The sequence below is a fragment of the Natator depressus genome, chromosome 11, assembly GCF_965152275.1.
Source record: "Natator depressus isolate rNatDep1 chromosome 11, rNatDep2.hap1, whole genome shotgun sequence".
Classification (NCBI taxonomy): Eukaryota; Metazoa; Chordata; order Testudines; family Cheloniidae; genus Natator; species Natator depressus.
Genome location: NC_134244.1, coordinates 69,668,255 through 69,687,407, shown reverse-complemented (window position 1 = coordinate 69,687,407; position 19,153 = coordinate 69,668,255). Strand labels below are relative to the sequence as shown.

General features: G+C 42.1%; 1 non-coding gene across 1 annotated transcript; it reads left to right on the top strand.

The window, feature by feature from the left end:
* The first annotated feature begins 8,842 nt into the window (after positions 1-8,842).
* Positions 8,843-8,915, top strand: TRNAK-UUU (transfer RNA lysine (anticodon UUU)). Its single transcript has one exon. It is a non-coding gene; the product is annotated as a tRNA-Lys (tRNA).
* Positions 8,916-19,153: the final 10,238 nt, after the last annotated feature.

Below are 19,153 nucleotides of genomic sequence, written 5' to 3'. Positions count from 1 at the left end.
TATCTGTAGAAGCCTGGGCACTATGGGGTGAATTTTCAATGTGCTGCACAGATGGTGCTCAGAGAAATTCTGTTTAATGGAATTTTGCAAAGAACCTTCTATGCATTACTTTAAAATGTATGTGTAAAGGATGTCTAGACTACTCATTCATCACACTCAGCCTGTGAACTATTCTCTCCATTGCATCTGAGAGTCTAGCGTTTCTTTCTTTGGGACTACTCTCAGACTAATTCCGGTAGCAGGGTTGCCAGTTTTGGTTGGACGTATTCCTGGAGGTTTCATCACATGACATAATCTTTAATTAAAGATTAATCTTTAATTCCTGGAGACTCCAAGACAATCCTGGAGGGTTGGCAACCCTCTCTATTGGGGGAAAGCAATTGCAGAGGCTAGGCTGCACTAAGAGGTAGAGATCTCTTCCTGTGTGTGGCAGGGTCTACTACCACTTTAAGGGACAGTTTCCAGTTTACAAAAGCCTGGGTATAATCAAGCAGTCCTGCCTTACACTGGGGCAGGCTGTATAAACAGGAAATGAATGTTGGGATGTTTAAGAGGCTAGGAGCTATGCTGGTTGCTACAGGTTGCAGGCTCCAGGCCAGTAGCCTGACCTAGGCCCTACAGACTTTGTTTTCTGACTAAGTTTAGTTGCTCTGAAGTAGGAAGGGCCTTATAAACTGGGTTAAGCATTTTCTCCCCTCAGCCTGATACCTAAGGGAAAAGGGGAAAGCCTCCTAGAACATTAAGGAAGCTAGGAACTTGGTTTGGAGGCTTTTTTAAAGGGACATGTTTGTTTAGTGTGGTGTTGGCCTCCTCTTCTGAGCTTCTGTGCAAAAAGGAATTGAAATTCTAACTACCAAATTACATATTAATGGACAGATGGTCTCTTCCAGCTCATTAAAATGATTAATCTGTGGAAGTGTCATGTCCCCATCATATGTCACAGCCAGATCTGGTGGGGCACTGCACTTCCTGGCGGAGAGGGACCATGGGCCCCTCCACAGGTTTTGTATCATTCTGTAGCAGGAAAAGGCCTTTTAGCCTCCCAGTGGTGATAAACTAAGCAAGGCACGAGAAGAGCTAATCTTCTGCTAAGTTGGGTAGTTATGTGCGAGGTGTGCCGCTCCCACATACCCCATCTTTTACGAACTGCTTGGCATTGCTGATGCATTGGCTGCTAATTTAGTATATGTTAAATTTCAGGCAGTGGCACGGTCACTTGAGAAGAGATGGAGGCTTCAGCAGCTGCGGTGACTAACAGACGGTTATGATACAGTAGAGGTGTGTTTCAGGAAATTCAGTGTCCATATGTTTACTAACTAACCCAACACGCATCCTCCAGATGCTGTTCCCTGAACTCCTTTTCAAGCATGTATGCAACGGGAAGGTGAGTCATACAGCGTAGGCAGGCCACTGCATCATCCTCTCTTACTGTGAAGAGGTGGCAAGTGGCTTTCTCTTTGAGGCTTACCTTCACCACTAACATCAGAGGCTCCTCAACCTCTCCCCCGCTCCCCCCAGTTTGGAATGTATGCTTAGCTATACATCAGGAACAGAGCATAGAATGTACAGTTTCCTTTGAGAGAATGAAACATGACCTGAAACTGACTGATCTTAGATTTGGTGCCTAACAAAAAGCTTCTCAATAGCCACATCAAGCTAGGATAAGAACATACATATCTGTGCCCACTCAGCCCCAGACTAATGGCCATCTGCCTCTTCTGATCAGTCTTGGAAGGTTAGAAATAGAGTTCCTCTCCAGACTGGATGAGGTTTCCATTGACTGCACACAGCTGCCACCAATTCTCCCACCCAAAGCACACTGAAGAAGGCTGCTGCAGAGAAACAGCAGTTGCTCAAAGCTGAAGATGCATGCGCTCTCCAGTGGTCAGAGCAGGGTCTGAAGCAGCAGCTTGATTGTTATTAGGCTTTTACTGCCACCCATGCCTCTCTGAACCGCCGTCTCACCATGCATTGTGTTACAAAGCTCTGGCAATGGTCACCATGGCCTCTCACCTTTCTCTGTAAAAAAATAAGAATCTGCTCTCCAAGCAGGAGAGATGTGCTAATACACAAAGTGGAACCTTGGCTGGCCATAGACATCACCACCTTCTGGATTTGACCCTCCAAGACTGGCTTGAGGCCACCGGGCCCACGTTTTCCTCGGGAGGCTATGACCCTGGTGGGGAGTTCTTGGGTAGCCAGCTAAGGCAGCTTTGTGGCTGCTTTGCACTTCCAGCGCAGCCTAGAGCAGAGTGGAGGCCACTACCTGACTTTTTGTGTTTTATCTAATTTTCTTCCAGAGGTAAAATATGGGCAATGATGACATACAGACGAGCCTGTGGAAGAAGGAAAATAATCTGTATAAACACTGATCCATGATAACATTGTAATGTTTTCTACAGGCTGGAATTCATCTAGAAAAGCAACTCTTCTGAAGCAGCAGCCCTCCCTCCCCATTGCCAAATATCCATTTGTACAGTTTCATAGCTGGCTCAGTTCTGCAGATTCTATCACATGTATAATAAGGCCGATTAGCTCTGATTTGTTTAAGTTATAGTCTGGCTGCTTTCAGCTCATGCAGACACAACACTATTGCTCTGCACAAGAGAATGTGCTGTGGTCACACCAGCCTGCTCAGCAGAGGGGGAGCCATGTTTTATTGCTATTGATGTGTAGCAGATGGGATGGAATTACCAGGCCCAAGTCTGAAAAAGCAAGCAGAGCCAAGGTAAAAGGGCTGTGCTTATGTGAAACTGCCAGTGCAAGAGAGCTTGGGACTGGAGCTCCAGCCCTGTCCTGATCCGGGGCCATGCGGATTTGCTCCATCCCCCATCTCATGTCTGCATTCCCAATATTTGTGAGCGACACCTCCACATCCTCATCAAATTCTCCTGTGGATTACTCTCTTGCAGCTCACATCCAGATTCCACATGGAGGTGCAGGGACCTACTGCTTTGCTCTTTGGAGCAGCAGAAAAGCATCAGTATTTTGTCCTAATAGCACCTGTTTAAACCACTTCAGGATTTGGGCTTTTCAAATCAGCAAGCAGTTCAGAGCCCAAATCTATACTCTTCAGCTGCTCACTGTAACCTTCTGCAGTAAAGAGTTGTCTTTCTGTAGCATGAAAGATGTAATTATACTATCACAGAGTTGCCTCCAGAAAACTGCAAACCACGCCTCCCTCACTGAACCCAGAAACTGTTGTTTTCTCTATTTTATTCCTCTAAAACTTTCAATACTATTGTTTTTCAGTCTGAGGTCTTTTCTCTGTTCCAAAGAGACGCCAAGGCAAATAAGCCAAAGTATATACACCGTCCATTGGTCCGATTCTCCTCATTCTGGAAGTATAATAGGTGAGTACAGTGGGGTGGAAGTAGGCCTAGATTTCATTGAAAGCCCATGGAATTCTTTTTCTTTTCATTTTTAATTTTTTTTAAAGAGGTGGTTATTAGAAAAGAGTAGGCAATTGAACCTCAAAAAACTACATTAAAGTAATACTAAAGGTCTCACGAAAGCCCACCAAGCCAGGAAATTTCAAGTTAAGTTTGAAACCCTATTCTCTACTCCACTTTAGTAAGGTTAATTGTTGCAGGGTTCAAACAACGGGTGATCTTACACGCAGTATGGACTGCAATACCTAGCCATAAATGTCAAATTGATCCCTGGAACAAGCTGTTGTTTACAATGGGCTCATACCAGAGTTGAATTTGATCCAATATGTTGAGTTAGGATGGAGTTTCAACCTTAATTCTGAATTTCCTGACTCTTGTGGATTTAAGTCAGACCTTTAATGCTAGTTGAATGTCATTTTTTCTTGTGGTTGGATATAATAATTTAGCTCTGTGGAATAATTTGGGATACAGTTTTTATGAAAGGTACTTGTCACAATAAGGCAAAATATGTCAGTGGTCTCAGAAGAGCAGCAGGATCAGGCCTGAAAAACAAATCCTAAGATAAATGTTAAGAACTCGGCACAAATTTATAGAAATTTCCTTAGCTTCAAAGAGCCCTCTTCTGCCCAAGCTCCATTGCACTGGAGAAATTCCCTCACTTGTTGCTTAATTACCTGTTCATATTTGTACTTCAGCAGAACCAGGGAGATTGGCTTTCGGGTACTGGATTAGCCATTGCCATGCATGAAACTGCACTGCTGCTGTTCAAGATCCCTTTTTTATTGGTCTCTGTGTTTCAGTCACGTAGTTCAGTGTATTCTATGGTAATTGCACACAAGTGCACTATCCAAATGGTTGTTGCTGCATGTATTGTAGTGACAAATTGTTAATAAGAGTATTAATTACAAAATTAAATAATAATAATAATAAAAATAATAATCAAAAAATAATTAAATGATCATGATGACTATTAAATATTGCAGTACCACCCATGCAGCTAGATGCTGTACATACATATAGTAAATGATACTCTCTGTCCCAAAAAGCTTCCATGTCAATGAGCCATAATTTCCGCTGGCTAGGTTAATTTGGGATACAGTAAGGCATAGAAACATGGGTTATGCCTGGGATCCCTGCCCTGCCAGGGCAAGTTGGATGAACTGCTCAGTGGCTCAGTTTACCAAGCTGTAAAATGAGCATATCAGCATTCCATTCACCTTTGGAGAGCACTCTGAGACCACTGGGTAAAAGGGCAAGAGGCCATTTTTGAAGAGAAAATAAAAATGACTTCTTTTCTCATTTGATGCTGTTCTTATGAGACTGGTAAAACTGTCCCACATAATAGTACAGCACTCATTATTATTATTATTTATTTGTATTCGTGCAGGCAATGAAAAACAGCCTTGGTTTAGGAAAAAACATTTCCACAAGAATCTGAGTTTCGGAATGTTTTCCTTTTTTATGAGGAATCAAACCTAACAGTTTTCAGCTCTTTTTACTGAAAAACAGAAAAGAAAATGCCCATGAAAAATTAAAACAAAAATCAATTTTTAAAAAATTTGATTTTGAAATCTCTGTGACAATATTTACCATTTTCTGACCAGCTGTAATGTGTTACATTGTATTAAAATCTCAAATGATAAACCCAAATATCACACTGTTTGAAGTGGGGAGAGAGACACTGTACCAAATTCAACCATGGGGTAGACCAGTGCAACCTGTATTGAAATTTCACCAGTTTACACCAGGACTAACTCTCACCCATTTTCTGGCCTGACTTCTTCAATTTATCCTAAGAATACACCTTCAAAACTGGCATGAACGATCCTATATTGGACAGATTTTGTCATGAAGGTCTGTTCTGATCATACGTATGTTACTAATACCAGGGTCACTATCATTCTTGGACTTCTCATGATACAAGGCCCAGTTCAGCTCCCGTTGAGAGGGACTTGGCACTCAGGGGTTAATAGAAAGTTTGCGGAACCTTTTACTATCAAAGCTCATCATCTTTCTAAGGGGTACTAACATAACTGACTGACACCAACTAGAACTTCAGTTTGCAAACACTTATGGACATGAATGACTTTATATATGTGAGGTCAGTGAGAATACTTACATGCATAAAGTTACTCGCATGCTGAAGTGTTTGAAGAATCAGGACATACAAGATATCCTTACATATAGAGATCCTACTTCCAGTTAAACAAAACACCAAGCACTGGACCTGCGTCTGTTCAGATTACCTTATATTTGTAACCAGCTGTGGCTGGCTGTTGACTGGAATCATGAATCTCCGTTCCCTCTGGCCCCTTCTCTTGTTATAGGAAGTGTTCATTTCCTTCCTAACTCAAGCATACCTAATGTGCCTAGTTGGTATGAGAAAGCTTCATAGGGTGCAATTGGAATTTAGCTGAGTGAAATCTGACCAAGATCGATTTTTCACAAATTGGATCACTAAATTCTGGCAAGGAAATGATCAATTTTCAGCAAGGAAAGGAGCAAATGAAAAGGTAGTGACATAAGGCCTGCACTAAGCCATGTCAGTGAACGGGCCAGTAGATGTGGCAGCATTCTCCTCATTCAGAGTGATGAGAACACCTTCTGTTGTAGTAGGTTCTAAAATTAGTAGTAGGCTAAAATTATTTGAAATGGACGCAACTAATTTTCAGTGGATAGTTTCTGAAAGCCAGTTAGGTTCATAATGATCCCATTGTTGGATTTGTTACTATGTATATTTAAGAAACATGAATCCCCATTCCTTGCTGCATTCTGTCTTGGCACCAAACCTTTGTGTAAGTATCAGATCTTTGGCAGCTACTCACTGACAGTGCTCTCCTCAGATTCTTATCTTCAATATTTCAGAACTTGATGGTGCTAACCAGGTCTCCTTAACCTTAATCTTACATATAAGATAGCCATCTTAAGTTAGAATGACTTCTTTAGAGACGGTCTCATACCTTAACTATGCTTAAAGTATTCGGCTTATTTACAGCCCAGGTGTGAAGTGTACAAGACAAGCATTTTTTCAGATCAGGTTAAAACCACCTCAGTTGAAAGCAGCCATAATATAGGGCCAGAGCCTCAGCTGTTCTAAACTGGTGTAGCTCTTTTGACTTCAATGTTGTTACACCAGTTTACATCAGCTGAGGATCTGGGCCAAGCCACTCTCTGCTATTTGATCACTCTGAGGCCTGGTCAACAGGGCAGTGCAGTGGCTTAATTAAAGTTCTGATTTTTATACTGGTTTTGTTAAACTAGTGCAACTGTGTTTAGACGCTCTTAAATCACTTTAAGCCTGGCTTATAGCAGTTTAGCTTGTGCTGGTAAAATTTACGGGCATAAGTTGTACCAAATATTCATTGATTCATAGATGTTAATGCCAGAAGGCACCATTCCGATCAGTTAGTCCGACCTCCTGCATAACTCAGGTCACAGACAAAACAAAGCGTGTCTTTTTGAAAGACAGCCAGCCTCAATTTAAAGGATTCATATGATGGAGAATCCAACTCATCTCTAGGTAAATTGTTCCAATGGTTAATTACCCTCACTGCTAAAAATGTGCACCTTATTTCTTGTCTGAATTTGTGTAGCTTTAGCTTTCAGCAACCGGATCTTGTTATGCTTTTATCTGCTAGATTAAAGAGCCATGTTCTATCAGACATCTCTTCCTTATGTAGGTACTTATAGCCCATGATCGAGTCTGCAGTCAAGGATATAACCAGTTTTAAATCAATATCTGAGTGTCCACACAGGGGTTTACTGTACCAGTTTAACTAAATCACTTTTTAAACCAGATTAAACTACTATGTGCAACTACGTTGTAGAGATAAGCCCTCAATGTGGGAAGGCTGGTAGAATACGTTAACTGTCCATGATACACTAAAGAGGACTTCATTGCAAAACCAGTCTGGCAAACCTTGGAACTACTTATTAGGATACTGAACAAACCCTGCTTTCTGAAGGAGGCCATTAGCATGTCAACAGTACATTTAAATCTGGCATTCACATGGGTAACGGGATTTCAGTGACCCATCTTGCTTCAATGCTTCATGAAGACTGAGTACAGCATAATTTTAATGTATCTGAAGGAAGTTATGAATAACATGGGAGCAGTTTTTGCAATCTGGTGCCTTTTCCTGTATTAAAATTAAGAGAGGCATGTCATTTATTAGACTTATAAAACTAAGAGACACAGCTCTTAATTATTTGTTTTGCTTTAAACATTCCCATGTCCTTCTCATTAATTTATATTCCTGATGCCTTTGGCTACTTCAAAAAAGTCATATGTTAAAGTTAAAATGAAGCAAATCTCCATCAATGGCAGAAACGTGGTTTTGTGCTTCCAAATCTCTTCTTCAACACTTAATTCTTGAGTGCAGTTTTTAAAAAGTAGCTATGGGCCTAGGCCATAAAATTAGGATCCAAATCCAGCTTTGAGACCCACAAAGTTCAAGAGTGTGAGATTCAGCAGTGAAAACATCACTCCCACTGGCCCTTTATGCCACTTCAAAGGGCCAGGGTGGTGTAAAGGGGTCCTAAAAGCTTTGAATCTGGCCAGGGGAGGATTCACCAGGGTCAGGCAGTGTGGAAACAGCCACTGGGCTGCCTTCTGAGGACCCCTTAAAAGCCCTGATATAGGAGATGTTCCAGGAGTGGGACTAGGAGCAGGAGGTGCGTGCTTGGGCAGAGGTGCAGCACTGACTCTGATTTGCAGGGGTTTGGTTCAAGCCCAGATTTGGATCTGATGGAGATCACAATCTTCACATTTTCTACAAATATTAGCAGTCTCCGCAGTGCAGTTTCTAGCCTTACACTTATTATCAGCTGATGTAACCAATGCTAGAATTTTCTTTCTTTCTTTCTTTCTTTCTTTCTTTCTTTCTTTCTTTCTTTCTTTCTTTCTTTCTTTAGCAGTGCTGGGGATTGGGGGGGGGGCGGGGGGGGAGGTACACATATCACTTACAACTCAATAAACTATTACCAAGAAATTTTTCTGGAGTCCTGAGTATTATCTTCAGTCAGTTCAGTTATACATTTTTGTATGTTCTTCTTCAGTTTCAATTTTTTTAGGGACGAATAGTCACTGAGAGCTTGATCCAGCCATATGCTGGCCCTGAGCCAGCAAAGCATTTAAACCCATGTTTGACTTTAATGGGACTAGGCCGGGGCTTAAAGCTAAGCACTTGTTTATGAGCTTTGCTGGATCAGGGCCAGAGTGCTCAGCACCTTGCAGAATGAAGCCCACACTGGGATCTGGTGGTTACCACAGTCTTCCCGTTGTCCAGGAATATTAGCAGCTTCCAGCACTACAGTTTCTAGCTCTGCGATTCTTATTAGTTGATGTAATCGATACTCCAGTGCTAGAGTCAATTTCCAATACAACACAGTTGTACGTCTTGCAGATGTACAAGACCTCTCATGAGCCTGGCTAATTCAGCAGGTAGTGAGCCTGGCTAGCTCAGTGGGTAGAGCATCAGACTTTTAATCTGAGGGTCCAGGGTTCAAGTCCCTGGTCAGGCAATGAACTATTCCCCAAGATCTTAAAAGTCTATCTCTTTTTTGAGGGGGCGGGGGCAGGAAATAGCTCAGTGGTTTGAGCATTGGCCTGCTAAACCCAGGGTTGTCAGTTCAATCCTTGAGGGGGCCATTTAGGGATCTGGGGCAAAAATTGGGGGATTGGTCCTGCTTTGAGCAGGGGGTTGGACTAGATGACCTCCTGAGGTCCCTTCCAACTCTGATATTCTGTGATTCTATGGATCATTGGGTGAATATGGACCTGGTGAAATCAATGAAATCTAGTCTGATCCCCTTCACCTGCAAATAACTGAGACCACCTTCTTCCAAAAACCTCAAAATACTCTCCCTCCTCACCAGGTGTGAACATCTGCCTGTCCTGCTCTCCAGCACTTGTCAAGCAGTGGGGAATAGAACATCCTGTAGAAAAGGGGAAAATGGAAGATTTGATGGAGCAAATTTAATACTGTCCCATTCTTTTCCTGTAAGTAGATTTTTATGGGCATTTAGTAACATTCTTTCCCAGTCTTTTAGCTCTAGTTGCATCCCTAATTGATGTTGATCAGCGCTGGTAGAAAAAAAAGGGGGGGGGTTAAGAAAATTTTGACTTTTTTTTGTCCATCAATGTTCAAAATTTCAATCAGAAATTTCATCAGACATGTGAACTTTGAATTTTTTTCACTAGCCATATTGGCAGCAAGTGCCAGTAGAATTTTGAGATTATTTTAGGATTTAGCAGCTGATCCTGCACTATTAAAGTCAATTGGGAGTTTTGTCATTGACTTCGTTGAGTGCAAAATCCCTTAAATGACCTTTTGACCAAAGGTGACTGCATTTTATCAAAGTGGCCTGAAGAATCAGCTTTTTATTTTAATTTCATAGATGCTTAAGGCCAGAAGGCACCATTAAGTAGTAACCTGACATCCTGTATCTCACAGGCCACGGATTTATTATATGTTCCCTATTAGCAAAACTCAAGGCACACGCAGTAAATTAAAAAACAAATCCCAAATCTACACTTTTTAATCACATTTGGGCTACTTGAGTAATCCCTTACTTCCCTACATAATCCTGTTTGTCACTGAACTACTCAAGGAATAAGGAACCAATCTGTCTGAGAATCTGGCCCAGTATAAAAGGATACATCTTCTCTCCAAGCAAAGTAAACCCCAACCTTTCCTCCCCTCTCTCCTCTGCCAGGCAAAAACCTTGCACAAGTGATGGGCATAAAAGCCAAATAAATCCATTAACGTATCTTCTGTGCACCATATAATTTATTGCATCCAATGAATCTATGTAATAAAATCCATGAAGACAGTTGATTTAAGTCTTTCTCTAACAGTTGCTAGACAAAACAGCTTCATACATGAACCAGTTTCTCATTTTCCTTCTTGTATTCTGGTTATTCCTGCTCTAGAATGACACCAAAACGGTAGAGACTGGAGCTGGCCAAACAATTTCTAAACTTGAAAATTTGTCAATCAAAATTTGAAATATTGGAAAAAATGAATCTAAAATGACTATATAACTAAAACTAGTAAAGAGCAGGCAATGAGGTCTCTAGAGACAGGATTTTATACAGGCTGGGATAAGCATTCTCCAACCATCCACCAACCAACACCTTTGCCCCCAAGTAAAACCAAACTTGCTTGGCAGTTTATAGAAGTTGTTAACTTAAAAAAAAAATCTCTCTTTGCACTTTTTGCTTCCCACTAGACCCAGAAGTGGAAACACTGAAGTCCCAGAAGAGGCATTTTCCATGGTATTTCTGGGATTACCCAGAGACAAAAGAACCAGAAATGTTTTAAGAAAACCTACTGGAAAATTTTCAGGCAAGTTTTGCCAAGTGAAGATGTTTGGATATTTCAGCTAAGCTTTGGATAAAACACCTGAAGTGAAATCCTGGCCTCACTGAAGTCAGTGGGAATTTTGCCATTGGTTTCAGTGGATCTGTGAATTCAATGATGGAATCTGATTCTTTTCATTTACACCAGTGTAAATCAGGAGTGACTCCACTGAAGTCAACTGGTTTGCACTGGTGTAAAAATGATGTGAGGAATTAGCCCCTGGACTCCTCACCTAACAAGGGGTTTAGACTTGCAGTCCTTGCTCCGGCACAATTCCCATTCCCCTTGACTTCGGTGGTAGTTTTCCTGAAAAAGGAATATAGGATCAATCTTTAAACTTTTGAACTTTGTCCTCTACTAGAAACATTTTGAGTCTTAGTAAATGTTGATGCTTTTTAGATGAATGTCCAAACCAAATCCAGCAGTCCTTATTCAGGCAAAACTCCCATTGGATCCAGCGTAGTACTGGCTCGCATAGTGCAGTTCCAGTATGTTGCTTAGTGGTGCTGTGCACCTGCGTGGATAGAGAATCATAGAATCATAGAATATCAGGGTTGGAAGGGACCTCAGGAGATCATCTAGTCCAACCCCCTGCTCAAAGAAGGACCAATCTCCAACTAAATCATCCCAGCCAGGGCTTTGTCAAGCCTGACCTTAAAAACTTCTAAGGAAGGAGATTCCACCACCTCTCTAGGTAACGCATTCCAGTGTTTCACCACCCTCCTAGTGAAAAAGTTTTTCCTAATATCCAACCTAAACCTCCCCCACTGCAACTTGAGACCATTACTCCTTGTTCTGTCATCTGCTACCACTGAGAACAGTCTAGATCCATCCTCTTTGGAACCCCCTTTCAGGTAGTTGAAAGCAGCTATCAAATCCCCCCTCATTCTTCTCTTCCGCAGACTAAACAATCCCAGTTCCCTCAGCCTCTCCTCATAAGTCATATGTTCTAGTCCCCTAATCATTTTTGATGCCCTCCGCTGGATGTTTTCCAATTTTTCCACATCCTTCTTGTAGTGTGGGGCCCAAAACTGGACACAGTACTCCAGATGAGGCCTCACCAATGTCGAATAGAGGGGAACGATCACGTCCCTCGATCTGCTGGCAATGCCCCTACATATACATCCCAAAATGCCATTGGCCTTCTTGGCAACAACGGCACACTGTTGACTCATATCCAGCTTCTTGTCCACTGTAACCCCTAGGTCCTTTTCTGCAGAACTGCTGCCGAGCCATTCGGTCCCTAGTCTGTAGCGGTGCATGGGATTTTTCCGTCCTAAGTGCAGGACCCTGCACTTGTCCTTTTTGAACCTCATCAGATTTCTTTTGGCCCAATCCTCTCATTTGTCTAGGACCCTCTGTATCCTATCCCTACCCTCCAACGAATCTACCTCTCCTCCCAGTTCAGTGTCATCTGCAAACTTGCTGAGGGTGCAATCCACACCATCCTCCAGATCATTTATGAAGATATTGAGCAAAACCGGCCCGAGGACTGACCCTTGGGGCACTCCACTTGATACTGGCTGCCAACTAGACATGGAGCTATTGATCACTACCTGTTGAGCCCGACAATCTTTCTACCCACCTTATAGTCCATTCATCCAGCCCATACTTCTTTAACTTGCTGGCAAGAATACTGTGGGAGACCATGTCAAAAGCTGTACTAAAGTCAAGGAACAAAACGTCCACTGCTTTCCCCTCATCCACAGAGCCAGTTATCTCGTAATAGAAGGCAATTAGATTAGTCAGGCATGACTTGCCCTTGGTGAATCCATGCTGACTGTTCCTGATCACTTTCCTCTCCTCTAAGTGCTTCAGTGGATCTGTGAATTCAATGATGGAATCTGATTCTTTTCATTTACACCAGTGTAAATCAGGAGTGACTCCACTGAAGTCAACTGGTTTGCACTGGTGTAAAAATGACCTGAGGAATTAGCCCCTGGACTCCTCACCTAACAAGGGGAGAAGTTCATGTGTGATCCCTTAGGCCCCTATTCTAGAAGAAACTGAGTGCCCTTTACTCCTGTTGTCTTCAATGGGAGTTGAGGGTGCTCAGCACCACTAGGTTTGGACCCTGTGTTAGCAACTGCAATTGATCTCATAAAATGAACTGGAACCACGTGGTTTAAGTGGGAGTTCCACATGCAGAAGGCTTGCAGGTCAGATGCAATATTTCTCTCCAACAGCAAAGTGATTTATTAAGGCTTTATATTTGCACGTCATGTACCTGTTCATTTATTCCACCACTGCATTTTTCACTGTGTGACATATAAATTATATGTTGCAACAATAAAATAATAGAAAGAGTTGCCACAAAAAGAAATAAAACTTATGCAGCTCTCCCTTCTGATTATTAATTATTATTATTATTATTATTTATTACTATTATTTTACTATAATTTATTTGTTTGTGGTAGCACCCATAATGTGTAAGCCACTTTCTGGGCATACAAGAAGCAATGGTCCTTCCTCTGAACAGCCTAGACACGTGGATAGTTGTCAGGGAACTAACAAAAGGGATTTTCCAGACAAATCAACAGGAGTAACTTACAAGCAGCAGGGAAGAAGTGGATTTTTAAGAAATACTTAGTGGAGAAGATAGGAGGCTTATGGATGAGCTCGGGGACATCCAATCACGTATAAGTGGCTGCACTTGTTTGCCTTTGTCTTGAACATGCAGGCAATAGGGGGTAGTGGCGGAGTGCATGGGATGGAGGCAATGCAAAACTTAACAAAGAAAGAGAAGTAGAGAGGAGAACAGATTTATACAGAGCCTTGAGGGAGGTGAATATGGGTGAAATCCCACCCTGTTGAAATCTTTGGGATTTTTGCCACTGAGTTGAAAGATGCCAGGGTTTCATTCCAGTAGGTTAACAAGGATGGGGAGCCAGTGGAGGGAGTCAAAGGGGAGAGAGACATCTTCAAATCTATGAACAAGGAATCTACTCACTTGTCTACATGACTACCATTTGTAAACCACGCAGAGAAATGTAATAACCCCTTCCCCCCAAAGCCAACACTAGCTCATCACAATTTCCCCCTAGACTAAAATATGAAATGTTTCCTTTCTGGTTGCTGATCAGATCTATACACCAAACTGTACAAGACCGTGAAGTCCCATTGCACTGCTTTGGCAATGTGGCAAGCCTCAGGCCTTGTGGGAGAAGATGGGGGTAAGTGTTTTCATTTGCTGCAGTGTGATCTGCCATCTCTTTCCGCTAATTTAACATTGCTGTGATTTAAATGCTAGCTAAGGAAGAGACACCGACCATTAAATGAAAGCATCTGGATTCAGACAGCAGATCTCGCCAGGGCACTAACTTATGTCTGTGTAGAGTGGCTGCACCAGCTGGAGCACAGCTCTTTCTTTTTATGACTGCCTCTTTGGGTCTGCCAGAGAGAGTTCTGAGGAGTTCAGCTGGGTACCACCTGGGTCACAGCATTCAGAAATGGAATCAGCATGGAAAAAGAGAAGCATCCACAGACTTATTAAAATGCATTCTTCTGGCATCCCACCTCACTTCTCAAGCTGACATCCAGCCCACATGCTGCAGAGTTGTGCTTCACTGACGTTCCTTCTCCACCTCCAGTTGCTTACACAGCTGGTCTAAGTGAACTCAGGAAAAACATACATTTCATACAACTATTATCCTGATCCATTTTGCCCACATTATGTGAGATCAGCAGTTACAAACTGTACCTTAAATACCGGAAGAGCACAAGAGCTACCGATAGTTTGCAGTTAACATTTAAAAAATCTCTTTTACTGTTCCAGGTATCATAGAAAGCTCTAGTTCCATTCAGGAATTAATTCAGGGAAGTCCTATGGACTGTGTTAGGCCTTGTCTACACTACCGGGGGTAAATCGATCTAAGCTATGCAATTTGAGTTATGTTAGTAGTGTAACTCAAGTTGACGTACCTTAGATCTACTTACCATGGGGCCCACACTACGCTATGTTGACAGGAGATGCTCTCCTATCGACTCCCTTACTCTTCTCATTCTGGTGGAGTACAGAAGTCAATGGCAGAGCGATCTGCGGTTGATTTAGCGGGTCTTCACTAGATCCACTACATCAACCATTGATGGGTTGATCGCCGCACGTCAATTCCCCAATAAGTGTACACAAGCCCTTATATAGAAAATCAGACTGCATGATCACAGTGATGCCTTCTAGTGAAAACAAAGATTGTTTTATATATATAAAATGTTTCAATGCAGCAGGGAGGGAATTGTACAGAGTTAGTGTCCTGGGTTTGAGAAGGCTGTTACATTTCCTGGTGTTGATTATAAATGGCAGCACTATAGCTAAGTGATATTGGCTTCATCTTCACTGTGAAAGGAGGTGTTTTTTTACATTGAATCATTAACGTGAGAGAGCTGATTTGCTGTAAAATTCTAAGGGAGACAAGGCACAGGTAGTTCTTGATTAGCTACATCAAGGTTAATTCCCATATCACCCACCAGGGTTTACCTTGACTAGTGTCACTGAGGTTAAAAAAATTACCCCAAAACAACCCCCCAAAACTATATTGCCTTGTTCTCACTAGGGTTTCACACTGAAATAGCTATCTTGAGTTAGCTGTCTCAATGTAAAACCACACCATTTCACAGTGAAGACAAAAGTTTAGATATCCTTGCTGAAGCAGACTACGTTTTCATGGAAAATTATGCCTGCCATTTTTGAGAGACGTGCCTATTGACAGGTCTCCTGGGACAGTAATATAGGCTGCAAGAAAAAAAGAACTTGAAACAGGTCCAGGTCATCTAGTCTCCCATACCCAGTGGTGCAGCTCAGTAGATCACTGTGTGGTCTTGCCTAGAATCATCATAGAGCAATAAAGAGAGACTTGTTTCCAAAGGTTGTTAATAGTGGAGGAATGTTGCCATGTGTAGTTAAAGTTCTGAATGGCTTTGCATCCCTGACCAGTGCAGATTAATCAGTATTAAAACAGTTTACTTTCTCTAGTAGCTTTACTGTCACTTACTTGGCTTTATTTTTAAACACCATCACTACAAGGTACATTTCTTAACGACTATATTTGTAAAGTGAGTTTAGGGCTTGCAAAAGGTATTGGACTGACCAGACATGTAACTGATGCCAACTGTTTATGCACAGAAATCCATCAGAGGGATAGCTCTCTAAACTGCTCTACCAATCAGCCCCATTGCTACATTGGGGGGACCATAATTCAGTCTCCATGAGCATTCTTGGCCTCTCTGATGGGGGCCAGGTTTGAACTGTTGACCTACAGGTAGAAAGCTCAGTATTGCATTACCAGTTCCCTTCAGCCCCCTTCCTTATCTTCTTGTGGTTAGGAATGAACCTATCACCATGTTTCCTATCTATACATCTTCCCCCACATAAAGGATGGACATAACACCTGTGCCTGCTAACATGTCCCTACATTCTTCACTTATTTAGTGACAATAATGCTGTAAGTCCCCTGGCTGGACTTTAAGTGTGGTAAGTATTGAGTTCCACTTCAGAAACATTTAGCTTTGAAAAGATGACGTGGGATAAGTACTTTGTCTGCTGCCAAGGACTCACTGTCATCAGAAGTTGGAAGGGTATATTTTCAGAGCTTCCTTTTCCTTCCATAGCAGTTGAGGAGTGTGTGTGGGAACATATACAAGTTCTCAGGCTCTGGTTTATGTGTACATCTCTCTCTATCCCTTTGTAGGCTATTTTCTGTATTTGATATGTCAACATAAAGCCAGCAGAACTGAAGAATGCATTCAAGTTGATAGGTGTGCACCCCACAGATTTAACTGAAGATCATAACCCACTCATAAACCCAGAGTGCCAGCAACTCTGAACCAGCTCTCTTGCATTGATTTACATTTGCTTTTATTTCTCTGCAGAGGTAGTAATTCTTTAAAGGTACAAGGGATTTGTTAATACAGTCGTAAATTATTCTCGTAAATACCTTAAGTGCATCGTGGGAATGCACCATCACTTAGGACAGCTCATAATTTACTACTTCTCATGTTTTAACAGTGCAATAAAACATTTGTAAATGTCCAGGTGTGCAGGTCCCTAAAGATGTCATCAACACGCGCACAGCTCATATGATACTCCTGCAGGAAAGTGTAGAACAGGCTAGCAGTGATGAGGCTGAAAATCCTGGCCATCTATTCCGGCAATGTGGCGTTAACACAGGTGAAGATGGAGTGAGGGGCAATGATTTTGCTGCATGGGACAGTAGTAGCCTCTCCATCCCCACTCTGTGGAGCTCTGATGCTGTGTGATAAGATCCCCTTGTGACCCAATGGCTAGCCAAGCAGATAGCCATGTGGGAGATAATGTTCCTGAGACAGATTAGTATCCTCTGTGTGTCTCCATCCCCTCCAATGAAGGGGAGGCTGCACAGGTATGGGCAGAGAAGCCAATGACAACACAGCTCCTTTAGGAAGAAAAGAGATGGCATTGTGGAAAGGACCCCGCCACAAGGTTAGCGTTTCCTTTTATCTTGGATTCTCATGATTGGCCAAGTACAAACGCCTTCCCCCTGTGGGTACATTAGTGGTTAACTCCTCTTTTCCTTACTCAGGGAGGTAGCTAATGGCTCAAAGTAGTTATAATGTTTTGGCCCCACGACCATGTAAATGTGGTGTTTAGTTGCCTGCTTATAACCCATGGGCAGCTGTTATACAGAAGGATGGTTCTAAGAGAAAAAGAAAGACCAGGACAGAATAGGTTCAGCCAGGAGACCATACTTCACTGAGGTGATAGGCTCAGTGTCATCTAAAAAGATTTGCCTTATGATTGGCAATAAGCATTTTGCCAAGATCTAACTCCTATGCATTCAGATAAACAGACTTTGTGTCACTCGGTGAGACTCCCAACAATGTTACATTCACTACTTACTAACAACCATTTGGTGGCATGTTTGACGTGAGCTAGTGGTCTCCATTCAGGTCCTAGTGAACAGGTTTACACACCACAAAAATGATTACCCTGACTAATACATTTTTCAGGCAGGCTCAACAAGGAAGTCAAGGACCAAATGTACATGGCAACTGCATTGCCTTTGTGTCCCCATAGCTACTCCCTTCCACAACATGGCTGAAGCACATTTGTGAGTGTGGGAAGCTCGTACCAGTTCTGCCCATACGGTACCAGTTCTATGACTAAATAGACGATTTCATTCTCCAGAGCTGTCAAGGTGGGATCTATCATCAGCATTCAGTTCACGCTAGGTGCTTTCCTGCTTCTTGGTGCCATTTCCTCTCTTAGAATGTCTTGCTGAGCTCTCCAGCATGTACCAACCGTGTGCCCGGACTAATTTACCAGTTATGTGAAAATTATTTTAAAGAAATGCTACCTTATGTGACTCTACTATGCAAGCTTCATGAAGGTCACTCTTCCTGTGTAAAGACTCCATACATTATTGATGACTGGGATGCTAAGGGAAGTTGGCCTGTACCGCACTGTTTCATTTTCAGATCTGTTCTTGTAAGACTCTACTCTTCCTTTCCGGTTCTGTTCAAGATCCCTATTATACAGTTTGAACCAGGGTGGGCTGTAAAGTCCTTGTAACTTCTTCGTCTGGCTGCATTCCCTAGTTGAAATGATGGAATAATCTATGCTGATTTCATACAAACATCCGTAGAAGCACACTTTTTTCCTGAATGAGAAGGCTCCGGAATTGCTGCACAGTAAGTAAACACACCGAAGTGGTGTGTTTCTCTTACTTGATATTGGGGTTTCTAGTTAATTCTGCTTTCAGATGCACGTGCTTAATGCCAACAATTTTTTTGGAGCAATGCATGGCATGGCGGTCTTTTGACAAAACAGATCTTGAGGGGTTGAGATATCAGCATACCACAGTCTGCTTATATTAGCTCATGCAGAACTGGCAGAGGTTATATTGCTCATGGCATAAAATAAATACCAGCCACAGGGGAACATTAATCTTCTTTATGTAGGAATTGTTCATGGCACATTGACCTGTCCTGAACTTGCAGTAAATCAAAATGTATTATCAATAGTTTAGCTGATTTTCAAGATACAGCATAAACACAGTAAGTGTTACCTCGACTCTGTGTAAACACAACGGCTCACACTTTCAATAACAATTACAAGTCTTGTCCCTTTTACTGCCCTAAATTCCCTCTGGTTTAGTTTTTTATATCTCAGCATGGGCTTTACTGGTATAACAAGTTGTAATGAAACTGACTGGTCATTGGCTCCAGATGCTTATCCAACCATGGCTAGTTCTTGTCTGTGGAAGACTGTCCCTGTAAACCAAACAGAGATCAGTGCCAGCAAATAGTTTTGTTCACACACCTTGAAGAATAAAAAAGATGCCTCCCTAGAAAATATAAAAAAACTCATTAAAAAAAAGCATTTCCCATGTTTGTTTAACAAGAGCAATAAGAGTTGAGGGGCAG